The sequence below is a fragment of the Mobula hypostoma genome, chromosome 1, assembly GCF_963921235.1.
Source record: "Mobula hypostoma chromosome 1, sMobHyp1.1, whole genome shotgun sequence".
NCBI classification, from domain to species: domain Eukaryota; kingdom Metazoa; phylum Chordata; class Chondrichthyes; order Myliobatiformes; family Myliobatidae; genus Mobula; species Mobula hypostoma.
Genome location: NC_086097.1, coordinates 99,574,554 through 99,587,443, shown reverse-complemented (window position 1 = coordinate 99,587,443; position 12,890 = coordinate 99,574,554). Strand labels below are relative to the sequence as shown.

The 12,890-nt window shown below is 44.2% G+C and overlaps 1 protein-coding gene across 1 annotated transcript in view; it reads left to right on the top strand.

Moving 5' to 3' along the window:
- Positions 1 to 9,581, top strand: part of LOC134337073 (serine/threonine-protein kinase PAK 4-like) — a 57,881-nt gene extending 48,300 nt beyond the window's left edge. Inside the window, exon 10 of the mRNA XM_063031921.1 lies at positions 9,566 to 9,581. The gene's annotated coding sequence lies outside the window, so the exon portion shown is untranslated. The remainder of the gene's footprint in view (positions 1 to 9,565) is intronic.
- The last annotated feature ends 3,309 nt before the right edge of the window (positions 9,582 to 12,890 follow it).

Genomic DNA, 12,890 nt, shown 5'->3' with positions numbered 1-12,890 from the left:
TGTCTGTCTCCCTGGTCTCTCTCTGTCTCTGTCTTGCTCTCTGTCTCACTCTCTGTCTCTGTCTTGCTCTCTGTGTCTCTCTCTCAGTCTCTGTCTGTCTATCTCTCTCTCTCTCTCTCTCTCTCTCTCTCTATCTCTGTCTCTCTGACTCTCTCATCTCTGTCTGTCTCTGTCTGTCTCTCTCTCTCTGACTCTCTCTGTCTGTCTCCCTCGTCTCTGTCTGTCTCTCTCTCTCTCTGACTCTCTCTGTCTGTCTCTCTCGTCTCTCTCTGACTCTCTCATCTCTGTCTGTCTCCCTGGTCTCTCTCTGTCTCTGTCTTGCTCTCTGTCTCACTCTCTGTCTCTGTCTTGCTCTCTCTGTCTCTCAGTCTCTGTCTGTCTATCTCTCTCTCTCTCTCTCGCTCTCTCTCTCGCTCTCTCTCTCTGTCTCTCTGACTCTCTCATCTCGGTCTGTCTCTGTCTGTCTCGCTCTCTCTGACTCTCTCTGTCTGTCTCTCTCGTCTCTGTCTGTCTGTCTCTCTCTCTCTCTGACTCTCTCTGTCTGTCTCTCTCGTCTCTCTCTGACTCTCTCGTCTCTCTATCTCAGGACCTGCAGGTACACACAATGGAGCCTCTGTTCTCAGTGCACCTCATATGCAAATGACTTTGAGTGTTTGCTGAGCTGTGATGTTTGTATTTCAATAGCAAATAGATTTATTCTGGAGGCACTGACAGGGTGTCAAAGCTGGAAACACGAGCAAGAACACTGAGTTAGCTAAGTCAGAGCAGAAGAGAGAGCAGCCCAAATCAATGATCCCATGGGTACTTACCTCATCAGCGATAGGGCACTTCAAAGACAAAACAAAAAAACTAAAAAAAATAATAGGACAGATAAATAAACAGCCAAGAGAGGGTGCTGAAAAGATTCTCAAGACTGTTGCCTGGACTGGAGGGCTTGGGTTATAAGGTGAGGCTATATAAACTGGTGAAAGGAGATTGAAGAGTTATATATTATATTATAAAGGTTTATAATATAAATAGTTTCAATATCAAATGTGCTGAGTAAGCTTCGAAACCTCCTTCCTAAACGCTTTAAGTCTGGCCTCTCTCCTCTTTTAATTCATCTTGTAAAATCTGTACAAGAGGCCTTTCAGAGCAGAGGTCTCAACAATTTTTATGCATGGACCAGTTTTTGCTGGGAATCCCTGTTTTAGGGTTTATAAAATTATGAAATCATCAAGGTGAATGGTTATGGGAGTAGGGGAGCACAGGTTTAAAGTGAGAGGGGAAAGGTTCAAAGGGGACCTGAGGAGCAGGTTTCCACACAGCAGGTGGAGGGCATATGGAACAGCTTGCCAGAGGAAGGGGTAGGGACAGGTACATTTAGAGACTTTAAAAGACAGTTTAGACAAGTATGGAGACAGAAAAAGTTTAGCAGGATATGGATCAAGCATCTTTGTCAACATGGAAGGGGGGGGGAGGTTGAAGGACCTGTTTTCATACTGTATAGCTCTATGAATGTAAGACAGAGGAGTAGTACAGAATGTGGACGGGGTGGTCACAGAGAGCAAACAGAATGGAAATTCACAGCAGGGTTCTTTCCAAGCAGTCTCTTATTTTACTTGTGTCAGTTGCTGCTGATTCAGATTTTTTCAAAGCAAACAGTGAAATGTTTGTAAACCCTGTGTATGCTGATCATAAAAGTTCATCCTGACTTGATGAGGTGGGCTGCAAAATTAATATTCCTACCACACATGGCCGCAGTCAGTATGTGGACTCGGGAAGGACTTGCTTCCCGGGTTGACTGCTTGACCAAGAGATGAGATGGCCAGGCCAGAGATGCTGGTGGTGAAACTTCAAGCTGCTCTGCAAACACTAAGAAAACTTTCAACCTCAAACCCTGTCTGGAGGCAGCTGAAGAAACAGACACGTGTGGAAAACTATATATATCCCATCCTGTGCCTGCATCGTCACTCGATGGCTGACTCGTTGAGTTCTCTCCTGGTGCTCGATTTGCAAGGTGGGCATTATGGTGATATGTACAGAAAGGCGGTGAGCAATCACAGAGGGATGTGATGTTGTGCCCTGTGGGCTGAGGCAGACAACACTCAGCTCCAACAGGGACCAAAGTGCTGGAGGAGCTGAGGCTCTGTAGCCGAGTATTTCAAATAAAACCTTCTGTTTAAAGTTTTAATATTCTGAAATAGTGTGGATTATCCCAGGAAGCCTCTGCACTAGTTACTTCATGGGGTGAATTTTATGCGTGTATGGCAGGCCATCTATGAATTTTTGGCAAGAGGATGATAATTGATGGTGGAAACCATCCAAAATGGGGTACACCTTCTCAGTTTCCAAGATTATGGTAGGAGATGTAGAAATTATCAGACCAACAGATCTCAAGCAATGCCAGAGAACATCTCTGATCAATTGCAATGCCACGGAGCATGGGAAGGGGGACCACAGGAGCACGATCTTTGGCCCACTGTGCCTGTGCTGACCATGGTGTCAGTTTAGAGTTGTGCCTGTCTGCACCTGGTCTACAATATGCAATCTACAATACAATTACTGATAAGCGCATCCATAGATCTCACAATCCCACTTTGTGGGGTTCATCAAGAGAATGATCACATTATAAACCAGGAATGAAGGCAACAATGTCTACAACTTCTAATTTCATCCAGTCTGGCAGTGTATATCTGATTAGCAGAATCAGAGGTGATCTCACTTGATGTATGAAATTCTAAGAGGCATTGACTGGGTAATTTACAAGAACTTATCAAGTTTCAGCATGGACTGTTGTCTGGATGAGGATCAGCTGTTGAGGACACAGATGAGGATACGTTATTTTTTGCAAAACATTGTGAATCCAAAGTTTTCTCCACCAGTGAATTGGGTAGCAGGCTTCTGTACAATCCTTATCTGTTTAAGGCTGAGATCAATTTATGGGTACTCTCACCGTGTTCACTGGCAACATTGGAACCCAAGTGCAGAGGAAAGACAGACTCTGATGCAGGGAGTTTATTCATAAAAATTCCAAAAAGAACATTGCTGGCTTGGCTGAGCGACACCGCAAGTAACATTCTCAGAACTAGGACCCTGCGATTAATGCTAATCAGGCATCCGCTTAAATAACACAAGCAACACGGAACCCCTGAGCCAATCAAAATAAGTTTAACAACTTAGACAGAAGGTACCAGGAGACCACATTACAAAATGCAAGTTGCTTGAGAAAAACACAAAGAACTCTCATTAAGTAACAATTAACCAATTCAGGTGATTTAAAAACCTCGGAACTCAATGCTCTCTGGTGCCCTACACAGGCCGGAAGAACTCATTACAGGTACGGATAGAACTGAGGGAATTAGGATCAGGTATGAGAGCGAATGAGCATACGAAAGGGTTACAGATGCTGGAAACTGAAGCAAAATACAAACTGCTGGATGAACTTTGGGGATGCATTTGTAGAACATGCAAATTCCTCACAGACACCAGCTGAAGTTGTGATAAGAAACAGCAGCAGCCCTTGAGCCTGCTCTGCTATTTATTAAGACCATTGCAGATCCTTATAATCCACCTGGGCAGTCTACAACAATGAACAATGAACTCTCCAGTTTCAGGTAATTGCCCCTTTTTCTCTCCTGCTGATCTACCGTGCTCCTCTTGCACAAACCCAAATACAACAACCGCGCCCCCCCCCCACTCCCCCACTCCCCCTCACACCCTGCTGTAATTCAGCCAACAGTTTGGGTCTAGATCCCTCATCTGGACTGAAGGAGTAGAAGGGAGATAGAAGTGACGGAAAGGGGTAAGGTAAGAGCTAGCAAGCAATAGGCGGATCCAAGTGAGGAGTGGGTTACTGAGAGGTGGGGGAAGGGAAGGGTGGAAATAGTGACAGAGGCTGGGATATGTGGAGGTGACAAAAGGCTCTGAAGACACAAGAGACTCAAGGAAATCTTGAGCAACACCCACAAAATGCTGGAGGAATTCAACAGACTTTTGGAACCATTCTAGAATCTAATGATTCTTCAAAGATCATTACTAATGACTCCACAATCTATTTGACCACCTTTTTCACAACCCTGGGGTGTACACCATCTGGTCCAGGTGACTTATCTACCTTCAGACCTTTCAGTTTTCCAAGAACCTTCTCCCTAGTAATGGCAACTTCACATACTTTTGCCACTTATACTCTTTCCACCATACTGCTCGTGTCTTCCACAGTGAAAAATACTTATTCAGTTTGTCTGCCATTTCATTGTCCCTTATTGCTAGCTCCCCAGCATTGAATTCCAGTGGTCCAATAGCCACTGGAATTTTTGGTATCCTCTTTAAAACTTTTGGTATCTTTTTTAATATAATTAGGAGGCCTACTTTCATATTCCATCTTTACCTTCTTAGTGGCTTTTTTAGTTGCCTTCTGTTGGTTTTTAAAAGCTTCCCAATCCCCTAACTTCCCACTGACTTTTGCTTTCTTATATGCTCTCTCTTTGGCTTTTTGTTGGCTTTAACTTCTCTTGCTGGTCACAATCACATAATCTTGCCTTTAGAGTACTTCTTCCTCTTTGGGATGTATCTATCCTGCACCTTCCCAATTGCTTCCAGAAATTCCAGCCATTGCTGCTCTGCTGTCATCCCTGCTAGTGTCCTTTTACAATCAGTTTTGGCCAGCTCCTCTCTCATGCCTCTGTAATTCCCTTTACTCCACTGTAATACTGATACATCTGACTTTAGTTTCCCTTTCTCAAACTGCAGGGTGAATTCTATTACATCATGATCACTTTCCCTTAAGGGTTTCTTTACCTTAAGCTCTCTAATCAATTCCAGTACATTGTTCAACACCCAAACCAGAATAGCTGATCCCCAGTGGACTCAACCACGAGCTGCTCTAAAAAGCTATCTTGTAGGCACTCTAGAAATTCTCCTTCTTGGGATCAAGCACCAACCTCTTTTCCCAATCTACCTGCATATTGAATTCCCCCATGACTATTGTAACATTGCCCTTTGGCATGCATTTTCTATCTCCTGTTGCAGTTTATAGACCACATCCTTACTACTGTTCGGAGGTCTGTATACAACTGCCATCAAGGTTTTTTTTCACCCATGCAGTTCCTTAGCTCTATCTGAAATGATTCACAAGATCAAAATCACAAGATCACAAGACAAAGGAGCAGAACTAGGCCATTCGGCCCATCGAGTCTGCTCCGCAGCTCCCCCATGAGCTAAACTATTCACCCATCTAATTCCAATTTCCGGCTTTTTCCCCATATCCCTTGATACCCTGACTAATTAGATACCTGTCAATCTCCTCCTTAAACACCCTCAATGATCGGGCCTCCACAACCATATGTGGCAACGAATTCCATAAATCCACGACCCTCTGGCTAAAAAAATTTCTCCTCATCTCTGTTTTAACTGGGTACCCTCTAATTCTAAGACTATGGCCTCTTGTCCTGGACTCACCCACCAAGGGAAACAACCTTTCCACATCTACTCTGTCCAACCCTTTCAACATCCGAAATGTTTCTATGAGATCCCCTCTCATTCTTCTATACTCTAATGAATACAATCCAAGAGCCGACAGACGCTCCTCATATGTTAGCCCCTGCATTCCAGGAATCATCCTCGTAAATCTTCTCTGAACTCTCTCCAACATCAGTATATCCTTTCTAAGATAGGGGGCCCAAAACTGCACACAGTATTCCAAAATTCAACACCTTCGGACCCTATATAACCTCTTTCTAATGACTTGATTTCATATTTTACCAACAGAGCCACACCACCCCCTCTTCCTACCTGCCTGTTCTTTGATTTAATGTGTATCCTTGGACATTAAGCTCCCAGCTATAATCTTCTTTCAGACGTGATTTAGTGGTGCCTACAACATTATGTATGCCAATCTGTAACTGTGCTACAAGTTTATCTACCTTATTCCGTATACTGCACACATTCAAATATAACACCGTCTGTCCTGTATTCACCCTTTTCAATTTTGTCTGCCTTTTACGTTGCAACTCATCCTGTTGACTGATATTTTGCCCCATCAACAGCCTCTCCTTGCTAGCAGTCGCACTACACACTGCCTCTGTTTGTAAACCAATTACTTCATTTTCAGCCCTAACACTCTGGTTCCAATCCCTCTGCTAAATTAGTTAAAGCCCTCCGGAACAAATCCAGCAAACCTGCCCACAAGGATATTGGTCCCCCCCGGACTCAGGTGTAATCCTTCCCTTTTGTCCAGGTCGTACCCCAAAGAGATGCCAATGATCCATAAATCTGAACCTGAGGGAGACCAATTTGTCACATATACAAACACTGAAACATCAAAACATGCAATAAACTGCATGGCTTTGAGCCAATGACCACATCGTCTAAGGACTGTGTTGAGGACAGCCCACAAGTGTCTCCATGCTTCTGGTGCCAACATAGAATGCCCACATCTCACCAACCCTAACTGTACATCTTTGTAATGTGGGAGGAAATTGGAGCCAGGGGAGGAAACCCAAGCAGTCATTGAGAGAACGCACAAACTCCTTATGAACAGTGGCGGAAATCAAACCCCGATCGGTGATTGGTGGCTCTGTAAAACAATTGTGCTAACTGCTACACTACCATGCAGCCCATTGTGCATTCCCCTCCATAGATGCTGCTTGTCTTGTTGAATTCCTCCAGCATTTTCCCACTCCACCCTTCAAAAAGGGAGAGAGGCAGAAGAAAGGAAATTTTAGGCCAATTAGCCTGACCTCAGTGATTGGGAAGATACTGGAGTCAATTGTTAAGGATGTGGTTTCAGCACATGATAAAATAGGCCAAAGTCAGCATGGTTACTCCAGGGAAAATCTTGCTTGACAAACCTGTTGGAATTCTTTGAAGAAATAACAAGCAGGATAGACAAGGGAGAATCGGTGGATGTTGTGTACTTGGATTTTCAGAAGGCCTTTGACAAGGTGCCACACATGAGGCTGCTTAATAGGTTAAGAGCCCATGGTAATACAGGAAAGATACTAGCATGGATAAAGCAGTGGCTGATTGGCAGGAGACAAAGAATGGGAATAAAGGGAACCTTTTTTGATTGGCTGCCAGTGAGTAACAGTGTTCCATAGGGATCTGCGATGGAACCACTCCTTTTTATGTTACTTGTCAATGTAACTTAATGTTATTTGGATGATAGAATTGATAGCTTTGTTGCAAAGTTTGCTGACAATACAAAGAGTGGTGGAGGGGCAGGTAGTTTTGAAGAAGTAGAGAGGCTACAGAAGGATTTAGACAGATTAGGAGACCGGACAAAGAAGTGGCAGATGGAATGCAGTGTCATAAGTGTATGGTCATGCACTTCGGTAGAAGAAATAGAAGGGCAAACTATCTTCTAAGTTGAGAAAATTCAAAATCTGAGGCACAAAAGGACTTGGGAGTCCTTGTGCAGGATACCCTAAAGGTTAATTTGCAGGTTGAATCTGGTGAGAAACGATTTCTCATGCGATTTTAGCATTCATCTCAAGAGGAATATAATATATAAAAGCAAGGATGTAATGTTTGGACGTTATAAAGCACTGGTGAGGCCACACTTGGAGTATTTGAGCAGTTTTGCGTCCCCTATCTAAGAAAGGTTGTGCTGAAACTGAAGAGGGTTCAAAGGAAGATCACGAAAATGATTCAGGGATTTAAAGGCTTGTCATTTGAAGAGTGTTTGATGGCTCTGGGCCTGCACTCTCTGGAATTCAGAAGAATGAGGAGTGACCTATTTGAAAGCTATCGAATATTGAAAGGCCCTGATAGAATGGGTGTGGAGAGGGTATTTCTTTGGTTGATCAAGATGGCACTGGTGCACATTGGCCTCAAACTGCAGGCTGCAGAAAATTATACCAGTTTTCCTCGTAAATATACTCCTTAGAACCATAGAACCTACAGCACAGAAACAGGCCTTTTGGCCCTTCTTGGCTGTGCCAAACCATTTTCTGCCTAGTCCCACTGACCTGCACACGGACCATATCCCTCCATACACCTCCCATCCATGTATCTGTCCAATTTATTCTTAAATGTTAAAAAAAGAACCCGCATTTACCACCTCGTCTGGCAGCTCATTCTACACTCCCACCACTCTCTGTATGAAGAAGCCCCCGCTAATGTTCCCTTTAAACTTTTCCCCCCTCACCCTAAACCCATGTCCTCTGGTTTTTTTCTCCCCTTGCCTCAGTGGAAAAAGCCTGCTTGCATTCACTCTATCTATACCCATCATAATTTTATATACCTCTATCAAATCTCCCCTCATTCTTCTACGCTCCAGGGAATAAAGTCCTAACCTATTCAACCTTTCTCTGTAACTGAGTTTCTCAAGTCCCGGCAACATCCTTGTAAACTTTCTCTGCACTCTTTCAACCTTATTTATATCGTTCCTGTAATTTGGTGACCAAAACTGAACACAATACTCCAGATTCGGCCTCACCAATGCCTAATACAACCTCATCATAACATTCCAACAACCTCATCATAATAATCCTTTTGAATTAATTTTGCAGCAATCTGCAGCATGTAAGTTTCCTCTTAATAACGGGCTACGAAATTACACCAATGATCTTAAGATCTCACGTTTGACGGTTAAATGCAGAGCAGAATCCTGAACTACTGCGGAGCAGTCAAGGGCGTCGCCTTTATAGGTCAATGATAATGATGTGCCGAGAATGGTGTGGGAGAGGCGGTATTCTAACCAGGTTGAAGAGACAAAGGGACGAGGCCTCCTCTCCCCAGCGTTTTATTGGTGAATGTGCAGTCACTTGAAAATAAGACTGACGATCTCAGGGCAAGGTTGCTGTATCAGAATCAGATCTCAATCATTTGTTGCATTGAGACTTGGTTAACAGCGAACACTCCGGATGTAGCTATGTGTCCGGAAGCTTTCACGATTTTCAGAATGGATCGAACTATGAACCAGTAAGGAAAAATATGGTGGCCTGTGCTTTTAGTTAATTCTCGTTGTGTCAGGGCGCTGGAGCAGGGATTCAATCACAGACCCAGTACTGTGCACACAGTGATATTTATTGAGTAACGAATCCTGAGGTGCAAACAAAGTCGGTGTCAAAGTTCAGGCAGAGATCAAAACATCCAGAGAAATCAAAAAACCAGAATCAGGAAACAGGCAGAGTCGATAGTTAGACGGACAGAGTACAGATACGAATGCTGGAAAGGCTCAGGAAAATTCACTGGCACAATCTGGCAACAAACAGGTGAAAACACAGGACTGAAATACACTGAGCAATAAACAGAGAGACAAAATGGGCACAGAATAGAGTACAATGAGACAGAAGTGGCAGCAGTACAGGTAATAATGAGGAACAGGAGATGAGAGGTAGAGTACTCAGTAATACAGGGGCCGGAGTAGAGCAGGAGCGGGGACAGGAGCACATGGGGCATGAAAACAAACAAGAGCACATGGTAATACAAAACCACAGACTGATGGCTAGGGGGAAAACAAAAAAAACCAAGTCTGCAGGTACTGACATGTTGGTGCATGGTCGTTGGGTTTATGTCAACTTCTAGTTCCTCTGATTTAGAACAACTAACAATTAAATGTAAACAATTCTATTTGCCTTAGGAGTTCTCATCTGTATTCCTGACCACAGTTACATACCACCAGTGGCTGATTATAAACAAGCACTCACGAAACTGCACAATGTCGTCTGTAAGCAAGAAACAACTCGTCCCGACGCATTTCAGATTGCAGTCAGTGACTTTAATCAGGCGTTTGTGAAGAAAACCCTTCCCCATTAACACCAGCACGTAACCTGTTGCACAAAAGGTCCCAACACACTAGACCACTGCTTTACTGCAATAATGAATACCTATTGTTACTTTTCAAGACTGCATTTTGGCAAGGCAGATCATTTGACTGTACTCCGGCTGCCTGAGACTGCATTTTAGCAAGTCGGACCATTTGACTGTACTCCTGCTACCTCCATACAGACAGAGCCTAAAGAACAAGGCTCCAGAGATCAAGACAGCCAAGAGGTGGACGCGGGAGGCTGAGGAACGGTTACACAGGACTGCCTTGAGTCAGTGGACTGGGCCGTGTTCAAGAACCCATCTGAGTGCTTCAGTGACTACACCAGGGTCATTACAGACTTTACTTAAACAGCTGTGGATGAGCATGTCCCCACAGAATCATTCAGGGTTTTCCCCAGTCAGTAGCCCTGATGAACAATGAAATCTGGAATCTGCTGACAGCCAGATCAGAGGCATTCAAAACTGGAGATCAAGAATGCTACAAGAGGTTCAGTTATGATCTCCAGAAAGCCATCTCATGGGTGAGGTGGAGATTCCAGACTAGACTGGAATCAATAAGGGATTCTCAACAGCTGTGGCAGGATTTGAATGCCATAAGCTCCTACAAAGTTAAATCGTGCGACATAGGGGACAGCAGAGCTTCGCTTCCAGATGAGCCTTCTCTGCTCACTTTGACCACCAGATCAGGGAAGAATTATTGCGCACCCCCACGTCTCCCGATGACCCTTTTGTCTCAGTAGCTGAAGATGACGTGGGGACTGCTTTTGACGGAGTGAATTCAAGGAAAGCATCTGGTCTAGAAGGAGTACCTGGCCGAGTACTGAAGAATCGTGCAAACTAACTGGCTGGTGAAGATCTTCAACTCTCACTCCGGCAGCATGTGGTACCCACCTGCTTCAAGCAGGCTTCAATCATACCTGTGCCCAAGAAGAGCGTGGTAATCTACCTCAATGACTATTGCCCAGTAGCACTTACATCCACAGTGATGAAGCATTTTGAGAGGCTGGTGTTAAAGGAGATCAACTCCTGCTGAAAGTAACAAGTCTACAGCAGATGCTATCTCCTTGGCTCTTCACACAACCCTGGAACACCTGGACAGCAAAGATGCATACACCAGGATGCTCTTTATTGATTACAGCTCAGCATTTAACACCATTATCTCATCAAAACTCCAAGACCTGGGCCTCAATACCCCTTGTGCAATTGGATCTTCGATTTTCTCACTTGTAGACTCCATTCAGTTCGGATTGGGAAAAACTCCATAATCTCCATCAGCCCAGGAGCACCCCAGGAATGTGAGCAACCCCTGCTCTACGTGCTTTACATCCATGACTGTGTGGCTAAGTACAGCTCCAACACCATATACAAATTTGCTGATGACACCACTGTTGAGGGCCATATGAAAGATGGTGATGAATCAGCATACAGGAGGATGGAGATTGAAAACTTGGATTAAGAGTAACATTAGCAAATTTGCAGATGACACAAAGCTGGGTGGCAGTGTGAAATGCGAGGAGGATGTTATGAGAATGCAGGGTGACTTGGACAGGCTGGGTGAGTGGGCAGATGCATGGCAGATGCAGTTTAATGTGGATAAATGTGAGGTTATCCACTTTGGTGGCAAGAACAGGAAGGCAGATGACTATCTGAATGGTGCCAAGTTAGGAAAAGGGGAAGTACAACGAGATCTAGGTGTCCTTGTTCATCAGTCACTGAAAATAAGCATGCAAGTACAGCAGGCAGTGAAGAAAGCTAATGTCATGTTGGCCTTCATAACAAAGGGAGTTGAGTATAGGAGCAAAGAGGTCCTTCTGCAGTTGTACAGGGCCCTGGTGAGACCACACTTGGAGTATTGTGTACAGCTTTGGTCTCCAGATTTGAGGAAGGACATTCTAACTACTGAGGGAGTGCAGCATAGGTTCACAAGGTCAATTCCTGGGATGGCAGAACTGTCATATGTTGAAAGTTTGGAGCGACTGGGGTTGTATACACTGGAATTTAGAAGGATGAGAGGGGATCTGATTGAAACATATAAGATTATTAAGGGATTGGACACACTAGAGGCAGGAAACATGTTCCTGATGTTGGGGGAGTCCAGAACCAGAGGCCACAGTTTAATAATAAGGGGTAGACAATTTAGAATGGAGTTGAGGAAAAACTTTTTCACACAGAGAGTTGTGGTTCTGTGGAATGCTCTGCCTCAGAAGGCAGTGGAGGCCAATTCTCTGGATTCTTTCAAGAAAGAGTTGGATAGAGCTCTTAAAGATAGCGGAGTGAAGGGATATGGGGAGAAGGCAGGAAAAGGGTACTGATTGTGGATGATCAGCCGTGATCATAGTGAATGGCGGTGCTGGCTCGAAGGGCTGAATAGCCTACTCCTCCATCTATTGTCTATTGACTGGTGTAATAACAATAACCTCTCACTCAGTGACCAAGGAATTGATTGTAGATGTAAGGAGAGGGAAACCAGAGGTTCATGAACCAGTAATCATCGGAGGACCAGAGGTGGAGAGGGTCAATAACTTTAAATTCCTGTGTGTCCTGGCCCCATCGTATAAATATTGTTGCGAAGAAAGCACGACAGCGCCTTTACTTCCTCAGGAGTCTGCGGAGGTTTGGCATGTCATCGAAAACCTTGGCAAACTTATATAGATGCGTCGTGGAAAGTGTGGTGACTGGCTGCATTACGGCCTGGTATGGGAACACCAATGCCTTTGAATGTAAAATCCGACAAAAGATAGTGGAGTTGACCCAGTACATCACGGGTAAAACCCTCCCAATCACTGAGCACACCTACATGAAACATTGCCGTAGAAAAGCAGCATCCATCATCCAAGGTCCTTACCACCCAGGCCATGCCCCTTTCTCACCGCTGTCATAAGGAAGAAGGTACAAGAGCCTCCGGACTCACACCACCAGGTTCAAGAACAGTTATTACCCCTCAACCATCAGGCTCTTGAACAAAAGGGGATAACTACACTCATTTAAGGACCCTTTTAGCTTGTTGTTTCATACTTGTTATTTATTGCTATTTATTTATATTTACATTTGCATAGTATTTCTGTCCATTGATCCTGTTTAGAGTTTCTGTTCTGTGATTTGCTAAGTATGCCTGCAGAAAAAGAATCTCAAGGTTA